This window comes from Pteropus medius, unplaced genomic scaffold, assembly GCF_902729225.1.
Source record: "Pteropus medius unplaced genomic scaffold, Ma_sr-lr_union100, whole genome shotgun sequence".
Taxonomy (NCBI): Eukaryota; Metazoa; Chordata; class Mammalia; order Chiroptera; family Pteropodidae; genus Pteropus; species Pteropus medius.
In genome coordinates, this window is record NW_024349799.1 from 4,783,456 (window position 1) to 4,798,757 (window position 15,302).

Sequence of the window (15,302 nt, forward strand, 5' to 3'; positions counted from 1 at the left end):
TTCATTCATATTATTTTTAAAATACATGATTGTGTACATTTTTCCATGAGTAGTTTTGGCATCTAAAGTTAGACACTAAACAATCCACAAGTGAAACTTTTATGTGTGAAATCATGAAATTTCTTCCTCTATTGTGGTTTTATTGCATTTTTATTTTGTTTAAAAATTTAATACTTTCCCATTCATGACTTAAGTGACCAAATATATAACTCTAATTTTGGACAGATATTTTGTTCTGAATAAAAACATCTATTAACAAATTATTCAACATAATAATTTTATATTTTAATAATTTATAACATTTTAGTATGTAATTTAGCAAACATTTAACTCTACATGTCATACATGTCATACTTATGTATATCTGTATAGTATGTTTATCTAGTTTAAAAGTCAGAAGTGTCAAAAGTAGTTTCCAAAGCATTGGCAAGTTGTGAGAAAGTCCTGCTTTTATTCATATTTGAACTAAAACATACAATACTCATTTCTTATTATAAAGACAATAAGGAGACCCTGTCTCAGGAGACACAAGATTCTCTCACAGTCACTTGCTTTTAGTCCAGCTTTCAGTTCGTGTTTCCCACTCAAGATGGTTATTATATATTTTAACCTTACTTGGCCTCAAAAGAAATAGAAAAAATTTTATTGTTTTACTCTAGCTCTTCATGAGTATTGCAGTGACTTCAAATTTGGGCAACCTATAGCTCTACCTTTTCAACTGTCTTTCTGGGAATTGAATTATTCTTCCCTGTTTAAAACACAGAGAATCCAAAAATAGTTACCAGATTCATAAAGGCAATATAAAGGAATGGCATTACCATTTTCCAAATAATTTGATACTTATTTAAATGGGCTGTTTTAACATCCTGTTGAGAGGTAAGCACATTTATACAAAAAGCATTTTCTGAGCTGTTATATAATAACAGCATATAGATTTTGGAAAACGTCTCCAAATACTTCACCTAACACACAAGAAAGTACGTCATTTCTCCAATAGAATTTAAATTCTTTTAATACCTTGTTGATGACCCTAGGATGCTTTAATTCTACTAAAATGTGATTTGAAGATGATTTACCACACCTATACATAGAAGCCTCTGAAATATAGGATATTCAAATTCAGTAATCAAAATATAAAAGTAATGTAGATGAGAGGTAGGTGAGAGGAATCATTGCAATGTTCAATCTTTTCCCCCAGGCTTTCTCTAATAGATTACCTGAATATATTTGGCCAATTCTTACCCTTGGAATTTTCACTTATCTAGTAAATGAATAAATATTTCCTTCCATTTTTCTTTATTTTTACTTCAAGTCTCTGAAATGATCTAATTTAAAAGATCTGGATTCATAATTACATCTTTATTAGATGAGATTATTTATACTCTCATAAAGTATTAGAGGTGGCTTACAAAGTATAAAATACATCAGGCAATCAAATGAGTTAAAATGGTATAAAAAGATAGGAATAGAAAAATAAGCAAAGTGTAATGTTGATCAGCATATAAAATGTGTATGTTAAAATCCTAAATGCTTTTATGGTTTAATGTATATGAAGGCACAAAGTCCAATGCCTAGAACATAGACATTCAAAACTTTTGGCTTAATTCTCATTTTGCTTGGCACGACTTTAATTCCACCTGACTTCTTTCACTTACACATTTAAAAATATTTATAGAGCACCTACTATGTGTCATGCCCTGTTAGGCACTGGGGATATTAGAGTGAATATGACAGACGTGGTCCCCACCCTCAAGGAACTTATATTCTGCCAGAGGCGGCAGACAATAGACACTTGACAAAATAATTAAATAATTACAGGTGATGGTAAGTTTTTTGAGCAAAATCAAAGTAATGGAGGGTTCTTAGAGGCAGAGTTATTTTAATTTGAGTAACTGGGAGGGTATTTCTATGGAGCTGGCATTTAAGAAGGAGCCAGGCATGTGAATATTTGCGAGAAAAGCATTCTAAGATGAAGGAACCAAAAGTGCAAAAGGGAATAAAACTAGGTATGTTCAAGAGTCAGGAATAAGACTGTGTGACTGCAGCTTAGCAAATGAAGGGGAGCGTGAAAGGAGAGATCAGAGAGATGGACAGAAACCAGATCTTTTTTGCATGGGCAGCGACTTGATCTTTCTGGATCTTGGTTTATTCCATTCCTATTATGCCACACCCATTGAACTGTTTAAACCCACTGAACTATTCTACCACACCCACTGAACTACTACTAATTTGTTACCACTAAGTTTTTCACTAAATCTACTAAGTCCAGCTAAAGTTTATTTCTTCTAACAGTCAAACTAAATGGAGAGATGCTTCAGTATTTTCCTTGCTGATTCTCTGGATTCTTTTGCTTTCTTGATCCTGTTCACAGAGCTGATACTCAGCAAGTTAACTCTTCAATCTTTTGGTACCTGGTCCACTGTATTATGTATTTATGCAAACTCTGCCTGGAGTATATAAGCTAGAAAACTCTTTTATTTAAATCTTGTTCATACTATAGTGTTCTTCCCTCAAATATATTTCCAAATCTCCCAAAATAAAAGTTTGTCTTTTTGTCTGTAATTTTCTTGCACAAATTCTTTCATTTCATTGCATCCTACCCTTCAGCTAGACCTTAATGACTAGCCTTTCTCCAAGCTCTTAGGCAACCAAGTCCTACTTCTGTCAAATTTGACCCCTTTCTTCTCTAACAATTTACCTTGTCCTTTGAATTTTTTCCTTGCATGTCTTCTACATTTATACCCTACCACTTCAACATGCTGTAATGAAAAACTATATGATCCCTGAGGTCAAGCTAACCAGGTTTGTAGCCTGAATCTGTTAATTACTTAGTAGTGTAACTGAATAAATTACTTAGCCTAAGCCTCAATTCTCTCTTCTGAAGACAAGGAGTAATAACACCACAAAGAGTAGCTGTAGGAATTAAAAGAGTTCATGTGTGTGGCAGTATCCCACACAGAACTAATAGGTAGTCCATAACACTAATTAATTTACTTCCCTTCCTCCCCTGTTGCTTTTACATTTACTCCAGCTCCATACAGTAAATCCTTCCTAACTAATCTCTCTGACTCCTATTTACCTCTTTTAGTCCATTCTGCTTGCCACTGAAAGTTTAATTTCACAAGTCTGATCAAGTAGGTCTCCCTTGAAAGATCTTCAATAATTTCCCATTGCCAGTTGTAACAAGTAACAGCTCCATCATACTCTAAATGCAAGAAATGCCATATTTCTTTATTTTTGAAATCAAATTAAATAGGCTTGAACCCTTCTTGCAAATTTATCAAGAAGACCAATATCACACATTTTCTAGAATTGTTCTCTTTTCCTATGGTTCCACAAGAGTTCTAGGTGTCCTGAGATGTCCTAGGTCACTGTTCTGCTCTTGCTTCTTGTGATACACTCAGTTTAGCTGTTAAGCAATAGTTTTCCTTTATCTGGCACTGTGATTCCAACTGAAACAAGATTCTTTTAGGCTCAGCCATAAATCATGTGGCCATGCAGTGGCGGAGCAAGGACAAGTGATACTTCTGCCTCATGCCAAGTTTGGATATTGGAGCTCCTTGTCTAGCTCTACACTTGTAGCCATTTCCATGTAAAATCATAGCATCTTCAAGATTCTGATTTCCATGCTCACTTTTGAGCCAGCAATCATTTGTCTGTCTCTCTTGAGATCCAACAACTTTACTAGGGTTAGGCCATATAATTCTTTTATTCTGGAAGCGTAAAAGGTACCATCCTTTCTGGTACAATCAGCTTAATTACCTCCAGTTTTGTAGTAATCAATCTGGAATATCGTTTCTTGGTTCCTGGTACCATTTAAAGAAATAGGGGCCAATCTATGTTTTGTTTCATTTTTTTATTATACTTGACATTAACTTCTTAGGTCTTTCATGAATTTATTATCTAGTAGGGGAAACAAATGTGTATTCAACCAATTATACTATTAGCTAGAATCTGCCTTTAAAGTGTATCCACTTTAAGGGCAGGCTGGATTGAACTTAAATCATAGACTGTTAATAATAAATAATAGCTAATATTTATTGAGTGCTATTGAGCATTTGATAAGCACTCTAAAAGTGCTTAAGATAATCACAGAAGGTAGATACTATTATTACTGATTTTCAGACCAGAAAATGGAGACATAGGTGAAATAACTTGTCCAAAGTCTTTTAACTTGGACAGAGGAAAGACTTCCAGAATACAGATCTCTTTAAAAGCTTTTAACCTCTACTGCTTCTCAAGAGGCAGTTATGTACTTTGGGCATTTAAAGTACATTTTATTGTTTGTGAGACATCTTGTGACTTAAACATGTGCACACACATGAGCACATATACAAATGAAACTGAAATCGAAGTTTTATAAAACAGTATAATGAACTCTGACATTTCTATTCTATGTATTTTTAAAAACATTGTTCACCAATAAATTGATTTTACAACCCATTATGATTTTGATCCTCTGAAAAACATGGTTAGTATTGTACATATGAGAATACAGTTTGAACAATATGTTTTGAACTGTGTGGGACCATTTATACATGGATTTTTTTTTCAATACATATATGTACTGTTTATGATCCCCATGTGGGAGTCTGCAGATGCTGAAGGCCAACTGTATGCATCGATCTATGCCATTCTATATAGAGGACTGGAGCATTTGTGGATTTTGGTATCTGTAGGGGGTCCTGGAACCAATCTCCAGTGGATACTGAGGGATAACTAAATTTGGAGGGAGTCAAAAGTTACACATGGATTTTCCACTACATGGAGTCAGTGCCCTAACCCCTGTGTTGTTCATGGGCCCACTATAATTTTTTTTTTTTTTAATTTTAGGGAAGGCAGCTCTGAAAATTATGAGGGGATTTTGAAGGTAAATAAGACAGTTCAAATATAAAATGGAGTTTATGATTGTCTATGGTATTAATACCTGATACATTGATAATTTCTTCTGGAGCAAAAGCTATAGGCATTTTGTAAATTCTAAAGAGGAATGAGGTAAAAATGTTTCTCTTGTCAGTAGGAAACGTTTCCTGTGTCAAGTATCTTTAATTCTGCCCAAATAAGGGAGTTGTCTCTAAAAGCAAGAATTGACCAACTATTTTTGAAGTATATAATAATAATGCAACATTTATTTAGATTCTGTTAGTATCCTACTCTCCTGACCTAATAGAGATCTCATATATAAAGATCAGTAAATTATTTGCATCATATTAGTGATTTCATTTAACACTTTCTTAATTTGAATACTTGTAGGAAATAATATTTTTTCTTTTTTGGGTAGCAGTTTCTGTATCTGCAGTTAACCAAGGAGCTCATTCTCATATTCATCTCACAGATATATATTTAATATTTAAGACGAGACCTAAAGTTGTTGAAAAGGAAAGGATCAAGCCACATGAAGAGTATAGGGTACAGGCATCCAGACAGAAGGGTAAAAAGCCCTGAGGCAATAGAGACCTGCCATTGTGATTGAAGCTAGTGGGTGAGATAGAAGGTCACCAGATACAAAGTTGGAGAAGTTAGGCAAGAGTCAAGTCAGGCCCTCCTAGGGCCTTTGTGACTCCTATCAGGAGTTTAAATTTTTTCTTAAACAAGGAAGTAATGTGATCTGATTTATATTTTAAGGGAGTAACTCTGGCTGCTATGTGGAGAAAAGACTGGAAAGGGCAGGAATTGAAATAGGGCATCCAGTCGAGAGGCAGTTGCAGTAAGCTGTTTAGGCTAGCGGTAACTGTCATTTGGATTATGGTGGCAGCTAAGGAGATGGAAAAAAGTGAATAGAGTCGAGGTGTATTTTGGGGGTAGAATACATAAAAGCTGCTGATAAATTAGATGTGGGGATGAGAGAAGGAGCAAAATCAACTCCCAGCTGTTTGTGATTTGAGCATCTGGGTGAATGGTGGTTCCATTCACTGGGTGGGGAAAACGGAATAGAGCAGGGGCCTATTTCAGAGGGAAGTATTAGTTTCCTAGGGCTGCCATGACAAAGCATCACAAATCGTTTGGCTTAAAACAATAGAAATGTATTCTCTCACAGTTCTGGAAGGTAGAAGTCAAAATCAGGGTGCCGGCAGGTTTCACTCTGAGACCCTTGCAGGAGAATACTTTCTTGCCTCTTCCTAGCTTTTGGTGGTGCGCTGGCAATCCTTGGCATTCCTTGGCTTGTGGCTGCAGCATTTAGTCCCTGCCTCCATTATTATATGTCATTCTCTGCTTGTGTGAGTATGTGTCTGTGTTTCAAGGACTGAGGCAGAAAATATACAAAATCAGTCTGGAGCATCTTGGAGTGGCAGAAAGTAAGAAAGTGAAAAAAAAAAAAGCATTGATGGAGAGGGTTTGTCAAAGGGACAGAGGAGCAAACTGAAAGAGCTCTCAATGGGCAACCTTTATAGGAGAAACCTGACAAATATTACTTCAGCCAAGTGATCAAGGTGATTTTTATTTATATATATAAATAAATATATATACAAATATATATGAATGATTAAAAATGATGTCATTCAATTCTGTGGCCACTTGTAGTTTTTTTTTAAAAAATCAATTGATAAAATTTCCATTGTTTTAATCTCTAGAAGCTCCTCTATCATAGCAAATAATTTATGGTAAAACCTCATTCAATGTGTTTATTATAAATGCTATTTCTTACATATTCAACTTTGTTCCTCTAACAAGTATTTAATTTTTTTTCATTCTTTTTCAGATATATAAATAATGTCACACAAATAATTACGAATATTTTTGGAGGTTTTTTTTTTTTTACTTAAGAAACTTCATTATTACCAAATTTAAAAGATGTGATTGAGATTAAAATGCTCTGATTCTTCATTCTTAACCTTTCTTTTAAAGCCATTTTGTTTTTCATTCACATTAGTTATGCCATCATAGGTCTAAACTCACATTTTATCCAAAACATCTTTAATTTACTGTAGATAAATTTTCATAGCTCTTTGTAGGTTGGTCTACTTTATCTTTTCACTATCAACAAAATTTAGGAATCACCATCTGACATTTTCTGCAAATATATTCACAGATCGACAGCAGGTATTTTACTGTTCCAATTGATACCATCAGCATTATCGTTTTTCTAAAATATAGCACAATCTTTTCTTTTGATATTGCTTTAAAATGATTACAGTTCCCAAGAAAGAAGCTATACCAATTTCAGTGTGAAATATCAAATCTTGAAGGAAAATACAAAAATTGTCTTCCAACTGATGAAAAACCATTTATATATCAGAAAAAGTAAATTGGTTCTGGTGTGCTGACTGGCAAACGATCGCTAAGGTAGAAAGAGCCAGACTAAAGTGTAATCCCAATTGGATTAGAATAAAATATTCATAGTGTTAGTTTTCTTTTTGCATGGTTTTTACACTGTGGAAATAAAGGAAGATGAGAACAAACGGGCTATTATTCAGAGCCCACTTGTTGAATATGTAAGAAATAGGAAGTCATCCACCATCAGTTGTGTTTGGCCAATTCACAGGGAAGTGGAAAAGTTTTATGGTAAAAAAGAGAAGACTTTAGATATGCTCTGATTGGACATTGTTGGCGTGGGGGAGCTAAGGTGGGCTTACTAGAAGCCTAACATCTTAAATAATTGGTTTGGGGAGCATATTTGTCTTTCTCTTGCTGGTCCTGAGTTGAAATCATGTAGGTGGGCTGTGATGGGTGAGCTGTGGGCAAAAAAAAAAGATGATAGTCATTGACCAAATCCTGACTCTTCTGGGCTGATTGCTGCAGAGGGTGTATTTTGGCTTTCCAGGCTGGTTGCTGAAGAGATTGTGGGTCAAAGTTCTGTTGTCTCTTATGGTCTGTTCATTGTCCATTTGTATAGTCAATCTCTCACTACTGAAGAACAAATAGATTTGGTTTACAATTTTAGGGCTGATTATATTCATGTAGCTTTGAGAGTTCTATCAAGATTCTAATAGTTATAGAACTCTTCCCAGATGAAAATAATATTTCATGTCTGAGAGTATAAGATGAATTATGTCAAAGTGTCCATACTGTAAGACATCTGTATGAAGATGTCATTAGGCAAGTAGCAGTGGATTCTGGGCCTCAGAGATACCAGTTACAATAATAATATGTACTTCAGTGGGTCTTTTGAGAAATTAATAAGAACCTGGTTTGTACTACCTTAGAGAGCCTTTGGGTGTTTTCTTAATGACTTATTGGATAATTGGGACTTTAAAAAATGTAGAGGAGAAAGTAACTGGCCTTTCACCATTGGAAACTGCACTTTGCAATTTCCATTACAGCCTGTATAAAAGAGATTGGTTGTCTGTGATGAGTATATTTGAGTTCCTACAGTTTTTTAAATTAAATTTTTATTTTGAGAAATTTCAAAATTTAGCTATGTTAATAAAGCATAAAGAGATAAAACTAAAGAACCTTTTATTTAGATTACTAAACATAGCATGATGAACTTGAGAAACATTTATTACCAAATAGCTCAATAAGTAGCTCTATATCATATGTTAAATAATATATGTTCTTTGTACCAATTTGTCTAGTTAGTGGCAGGCAACTAGGAAAGAAAAAGGAAGGATGGAGTTAGAGAACCTGTGAAAGAAACTAGAGTTTAAGTTGACACATTGAGGAATATGTAAAAGTGAGTCAGAGGGTTTTCTCTCTTGATCTTGGCTGGACCATGTAGTTAGGTCTCACATGTTTATCTTACCTTTCTTTGCTTGGCTCTTATAGAACAATATTTTTTTCTCTGTTTCAAAATGAATGGGCACAAACACTAGTAAATCTCAGTGTTTCAGGTATTGCCATTTTGAGACCCATAACAAAGTTTATTTTGCTAAAATTATGATCAATTCTACAAATATAAGTTATCTTTTAAATACCTGTATTAAAAAAAAAAACTTAGATCTTAGAACATAATTTAATAGAATCCAGTGCATCTGTGATTTTCATGGACAATCTCAATTGACTGAACAAAGAACTATATTTAGTACCTTATTAGAAAGGTACTATAATTAAGTCTGTTTTAGTTTTACTCATAACTAACACCCTGAATAATACAAGAAAGGGAAAAATTGCAGCTCATCCAAGAAGAGACCCATGAGATGGTATGCAGCTAGTTTAAATCTTAGTGAAAAATCCCAAGGATATCAGCACATCTACACTGTAATTACTGACATAGTACACAAGACCCCATCTGAAGAGTGACTTCATGGAGTACCCATGACTTTAACATCTCTTCAAATGATTAAAAGAGTTTGTTTTTCTGTTGTCAGGATGTTATATCTTATTAAACTGCATGACAAATACAGGTTTATAATTTTTTTAAATTAAAATTATTGGAATGACAATAATTAATGAAATCAAATAGGTTTCTAGTGTACAATTCAATAATATATCATGTGGTTTATAATTTAAATGTATTATGAACATGAGTTTTTATTTGCTTCAAAAATTTTGTTTTTGCCTTTAGGAAACCTTAAAGTGCTACTCACCCAGTAGTAAGTATATTTGTAGTTTGTAGCATGGACTATCAAATTTTATCTCCAAGGATAACCATTTTATTTGTATAGAGATACAATTTGCATATAGAGAAAATTTCTATGATCTTGAATAATTTTGGAAGGAACTTTTTTTCTTAACTTTTTAATCGAGTTTTAGTGTATTTTCCTTTTATTTATAGACAAAAGACTATAGTCTTCATTTTATCAGAAGATTAGGAAGCATTTCCCTATATATAATTTTCATGGTGCTTTCAGTGTTTGACTTTCTTGCACATAACCAACATGTCGATCAATAGGGAATTCTGTAATTTGAGAGTGATATTTTGAAATCTGCTGTAATGATGATATAGTAATGTAGTCTTTTCTGTTCTTTTCACAGAAAGTTGAAATATTAGCAAGCTAAAAATATTCATATATGGGTTGGCTACTTGTTTTTCTAGTCTTCTTTCTGAAATCTAAGGAATTTACATTTAAACATTTACTTATAGAATAAGACAGAAACTTATAGTAAATTAAAAGACTGAAGATAATTAAGACATAATGATTGAGAAAGCTAAAGAAGAGCTTGTAAAATTATTAGATTTTCAGAAAGTTGTTAAAATATACATTCCAGATTTAAAATGTGCATGTTGAATTAAATGACTACTTATTATTTCTGAAAATCTACGATATTTGAACTTAAGATAATATTTTAAATAGATATAATGTTTTGCTTTGAAAAATTTGGCGATATAGTAAAACTATTTGCATAACCAATATGGGTAACCTTGGTACATCGTTAGGGAATAAAGCTTTTTTCTCATTGTTAATGAAAAGCATAAGATTACCCTAAAGGAAAAAAAAGGAAAGTCAAGATATTGCTTTTTTTTTTTTTTTTTACATAAAATTGGCATATAATATTATATAAGTTTCATGTGTACAACATCATAATTCAACATCTGTATACACTATAAAGTGATCACCACCAAAAATCTAATTACCATCCTTTACCGTACAGTTGATCCTTTCACCAACTCTGTCCTGCCTTCCCCTCGGGTAAACATCAGTCTGGTCTCTATGAATTTTGTTGTGTTTGTTCATTTGTTTTGTTTTAGATTTCACATACGAGTGTCTCTCTGTCTGACTTATTTTACTGAGCTCAATAACTTCAAGGTCCATCCACATTGTCACAAATAGCATGATACATTCTTTTTTATGGCTGAGTAGTATTCCATTGTATAAATATATCACGTATTCTTTATTCATTTATCTATTGATGGACGGACACTTAGGTTGTTTGCATATCTTGGCTATTATAAATAATGCTGTAATGAACATAGGCGTGCATATATCTTTTCAAATTAGTGTTTTTGTATTTTTTGGATAATACCCAGAAGTGGAATTGCTGAATTATATGGTAGTTCCAGTCTTTCTTTTTGAGGACTCTCCATGCCATTTTCCATGGTGGCCGCATCAGTTTACATTTCCACCAACAGTGTATGAGTGTTCCCTTTTTCCCACATCCTCGCCAACACTTGTTTCTTGTCTTTTTGATAATAGTCAATCTAACAGGTATGAAGTGATATCTCATTGTGGTCTTGATTTGCATTTCCCTGATAATTAGTGATGTTGAATATCTTTTCATGTGCCTGTTCACCAACTGTACGTCTTCTTTGGAAAAATGTCTATTCAGATCTATGGCCCATTTTTTAATCAAGTTTTTGTTTTTGTTGTTAGGTTGTATGTGTTCTTTATATATTTTGGGTATTAATCCCTTGTCAGATATATGATTTGCAAATACCTTCTCCCATTGAGTAGGTTGCCTTTTCCTTTTGATGATGGTTTCATTAGCTGTGTGGAAACTTTTTAGTTTGATGTAGTCCCATTTGTTTATTTTTGCTTTTGTTTCCCTTGCCTTTGGAGTCATATCCACAAAAGTCACTAAGATCTACATCAAGGAGCTTACCGCCTATGTTTTTTTTAAGGAATTTTATGGTTTCAAGTTTTACATTGAAATCTTTAATTCATTTTGACTTAATTTTTGTATATAGTATAAGATAGTGGCTAATTTCATTCGTTTGAGTGTAGCAGTCCAGTTTTCCCAATAACATTTATTGAAGAAACTGCTCTTTCTCCTTTGTTGTTAATTAATTGCCATGTATGTGTGGGTTTATTTCTGGGCTCTTAATTCTGTTCTATTGATCCGTGTGTCTATTTTGATTACTATAGCTTTGTGGTATAGTTTGAAATTGGGGAGCATGATGCCTTCAGCTTTGTTCTTCTTTCTCAAGGTTGCTTTGGTTATTCTGGAACTTTTGTGGTTCCATACACAGTTTAGAATTATTCTAGTTCTCTTAAAAATGCCATTGGAATTTTGATAGGGATTACATTGAATCTGTAGATTGCTTTGGGTAATAGGGACATTTTAACAATATTAATTCTTCCAATCTATGAGCAAAAAATATATTTCTATTTGTGTCTTCGATTTTTTTTTTTGGTCAGTGTCTTTAAGTTTTTAGTGAAAAGGTAAGATATTGCTTTTTAGATTTTCTTGTTTAATTTCTATTTTTCAAAGAATAGAGCTGGCTCACCTATGTTTCTAAACTTACCAGTTTCCCACCAAAGAGATAAATATATTTTCACAGTGATTTATAGGTTGCTGAAAATTTTCTGGTCTATATTATAAGCCTCAATTTTTGAACAGATTACATTTTAAAAGTTTGTTTTGAAATTTATTTTAGGGTTTTTAATGCATTTTTTCCTAGAAAGTGTTATAAATGGGTAGATATTCAAGCTAGCTCACAAAAATATTTAAACTCATTAAAATGTCTACAGCCATGCCACCCTGAACAAGCCCGATTCTGTCTGATCTCAGAAGCTAAGCAGGATTGGGCCTGGTTAGTACTTGGATGGGAGACCACCTAGGAAGACTACGTGCTACTGTAGGCGTAAAAAATATATAGTAAAAATAAAAATAATTTTTAAAAAAAGAGATTATAAGCTGATAAGGTCCTTGCAATCTGTGAAGTCAACCAAGGGTTGCCTTGCCTAAAATAAATAAATTAATTAATTTAAGAAAAAGAAACTCATTAACTAGTAAGGAATAAAGATTTGTTTTAAAGATTTTTTCTTAAGCTGAATGCTAGTAATTGAATAAAAGCATAATTTGAATCATAAAATTAGGAGACTCATGGAAATTCTGAAGAGGACTTCTGGACACTCTGAAAGGAACATTAGAAACATTATTTCTAATTTTTTTTTTTTTGGTCAAAACTCCCAACTTTCTTCTATTATACAGTATTATTCTTAGAGATAACAGCTTACAAATGGAACAATGGAAAAGATTTTTTTTTTAGTAGTTAGGTAACAGTTGAAAGATTATGGTAAGTGGACCCATAAGAAATAGAAGAATCTGATATGTGAATTATATCTTAGTAAAGCTGTTATCATCAAAAAAGTAAAATAAGAAATAAAGGTCTGAAAGAGAGAATTGCTTCCTGTGGCTAAACTTCCAAATAAAGAAGGAGTGACTTTAGATTACTTAGTTGTTGTTTGTATTTGTTATGATAAATATGTCAAGCAAGTCATCAATTTACTAAATTCAGTAAAAGACATTAATCTGCCATCTTGGGGCGAGGGAAACACAAATGGCAAATATAGAATAAGTGATCATTTGGAAGCTATGAATGCTTTATGAACTTAAAGATCACTGTAGAGAGTTATAAAATATAGCTCAGAAAATATTTAAGAAAATCAACTGCTGCTGCTCAAATGTGGGAACAAAATAATGTGTGATATTAATTCATTTCTTCTTTTTAGTAATTCAGTTAAATATTGTTACTAGATAAAGAAATGGTAATATGAAACTAACAAGTTACGAAAAGAGGTGTCAAAATGTAATGATTTTATTTCTCTTCTTACCACCTTCATTTTTTCCTTTGGGACTCTTGCTAAAGATGGCAGCAGGATGTTCCTGCAGAAATCCAGACACTGGAATTTGACCGCTATGAGATAAAATGCCTTTAGACTACTTAGTTTTACTCTTTGTATAAATAGGATTTTTAGTGGGAGATCTTAAGTGAATATTCTGATTATGATGCAAAATGTTCATCAAAGCATTTGCTCACAGAATTAGAAACACTTTGAAAATATTTTAAATGTTACATATTTTTAATATCTTTGAAACAAAATGCTACTTGTAATGCTGTTTTCTTCAGTTTTTGACCATATGGTTAAAATCTAAAATCAGGATATCATTTAGGAAAAAAAGGTTAGGCATGGAAATAAATTAACTTTTTAAAAGATCTCTGCTTCAACTTTATCCATGCACACATTTTCTGTACTCCTGGACTTAAATGGAAAGTTAGTATTTTCCTAATCAACAATCAGGAATATGAAGATTCCTGCAGAATTTTATACCAAAGAAGTATATACCTAAGAACTTTGCCAGAATAGAGCAGTGAGAGTCTGTAATAATCTCTTAGGAAAAATCTGGTAATATCACCTGAACACGTAATTTGGCTAGAATCACAGACTTCATAAAAGTATAATTATAAAAAGAAAATCTTCTGAGTCTTTTGTAAAAGAGTTGTGTTGTCTTGTTTGTTTTTTTTTTTTCTTTTTTTGAAAAGTTGGTGATAGTCTGCTATTTGCGATGCCTAGGTTTTTGGCTATTAAAAAATTTTAGATAGATAGGTAGAAATAGAGATGATATATATATGAATTAACTGACCACGTATGCATGGGTTTACTTCAGGCTCTCTATTTTGTTCAATCGATCTATGTATCTGTTCTTGTATCAATATTATACTGTACTGTTTTGATTACTATAGCTTTGTAATATAGTTTGAAATCAAGAAGCATGATGCCTCCAGCTTTGTTCTTTCTTGTAAAGATTGCTTTGGCTATTTGGGGTCTTTGTGGTTCCATACAAATTTTGGGATTGTTTGTTTATTTCTGTGAAAGATGCCATTGGAATTTTGATAGAGATTACATTGAATCTGTAGACTACATTGAGTACTATGGACATTTTAACAATGTTAATTCTTCTAATTCATGAATACCTTCCCTTTTTTGTGTGTCATCTTCGACTTCTTTCATCAGTGTCTTATAGTTTTCACTGTACAGGTCTTTCACCTCCTTGGTTAAATTTATTCTAGGTATTTTATTCATTTTGATGCAATTGTAAGTGGAATAGTTTTCTTATTTCTCTTTCTGATCATTTTTAGTACATAGAAATGCAACATTTTTATGTATTGATTTTGTACCCTGCAGCTTTGCTGAAATCATCGATTAGTTCTATCAGTTGTTTAATGGAGTCTAGGGGTTTTTGTATATAAGATCATGTCATTGGCAAACAAATAATTTTCTTTTCCAGTTTGAATGGTTTTTATTTCTTTTTCTTGCTTACTTGTTTTGGCTGGAATTTGCAGTGTTATATTGAATAGAAGTGGTGAAAACTGGCATCCTCATCTTTTTCCTGATCTTAAGGGAAACGTTTTCAGTGTTTTACTATTAAGTATGATGTTAACTGTGGGCTTGTCATATATGGCCTTTATTACATTAAGTACATTCTCTCTATATCCCTTAGAGAATTTCATCATAAATGGATTTTGAATTTTGTCAAGTGCTTTTTTTCTGCATTTATTGAGATGATCATATGATTTTTATCCTTCATTTTGTTGATTGATTTGCAGATGTTGAGCTTCCTTGCATCCCAGGAATAAACCCCACTTGATCATGGTTTATGAGCCTTTTAATATATTGCTGAATTCTGTTTGCTGATATTTTGTCGAGGACTTTTGCATGCATTTTCATCAGGGATATTGGCCTGTAATTTTCTTTTCT

The 15,302-nt window shown here is 32.8% G+C and overlaps 1 protein-coding gene and 1 pseudogene across 1 annotated transcript in view; both read left to right on the top strand.

Annotated features, from left to right (window-relative positions):
* PPM1E (protein phosphatase, Mg2+/Mn2+ dependent 1E) overlaps window positions 1-15,302 on the top strand; it is a 123,619-nt gene that overhangs the window by 49,969 nt on the left and 58,348 nt on the right. The gene's annotated exons all lie outside the window — the stretch shown is intronic.
* LOC120621319 (uncharacterized) lies at window positions 12,283-12,404 on the top strand (annotated as a pseudogene).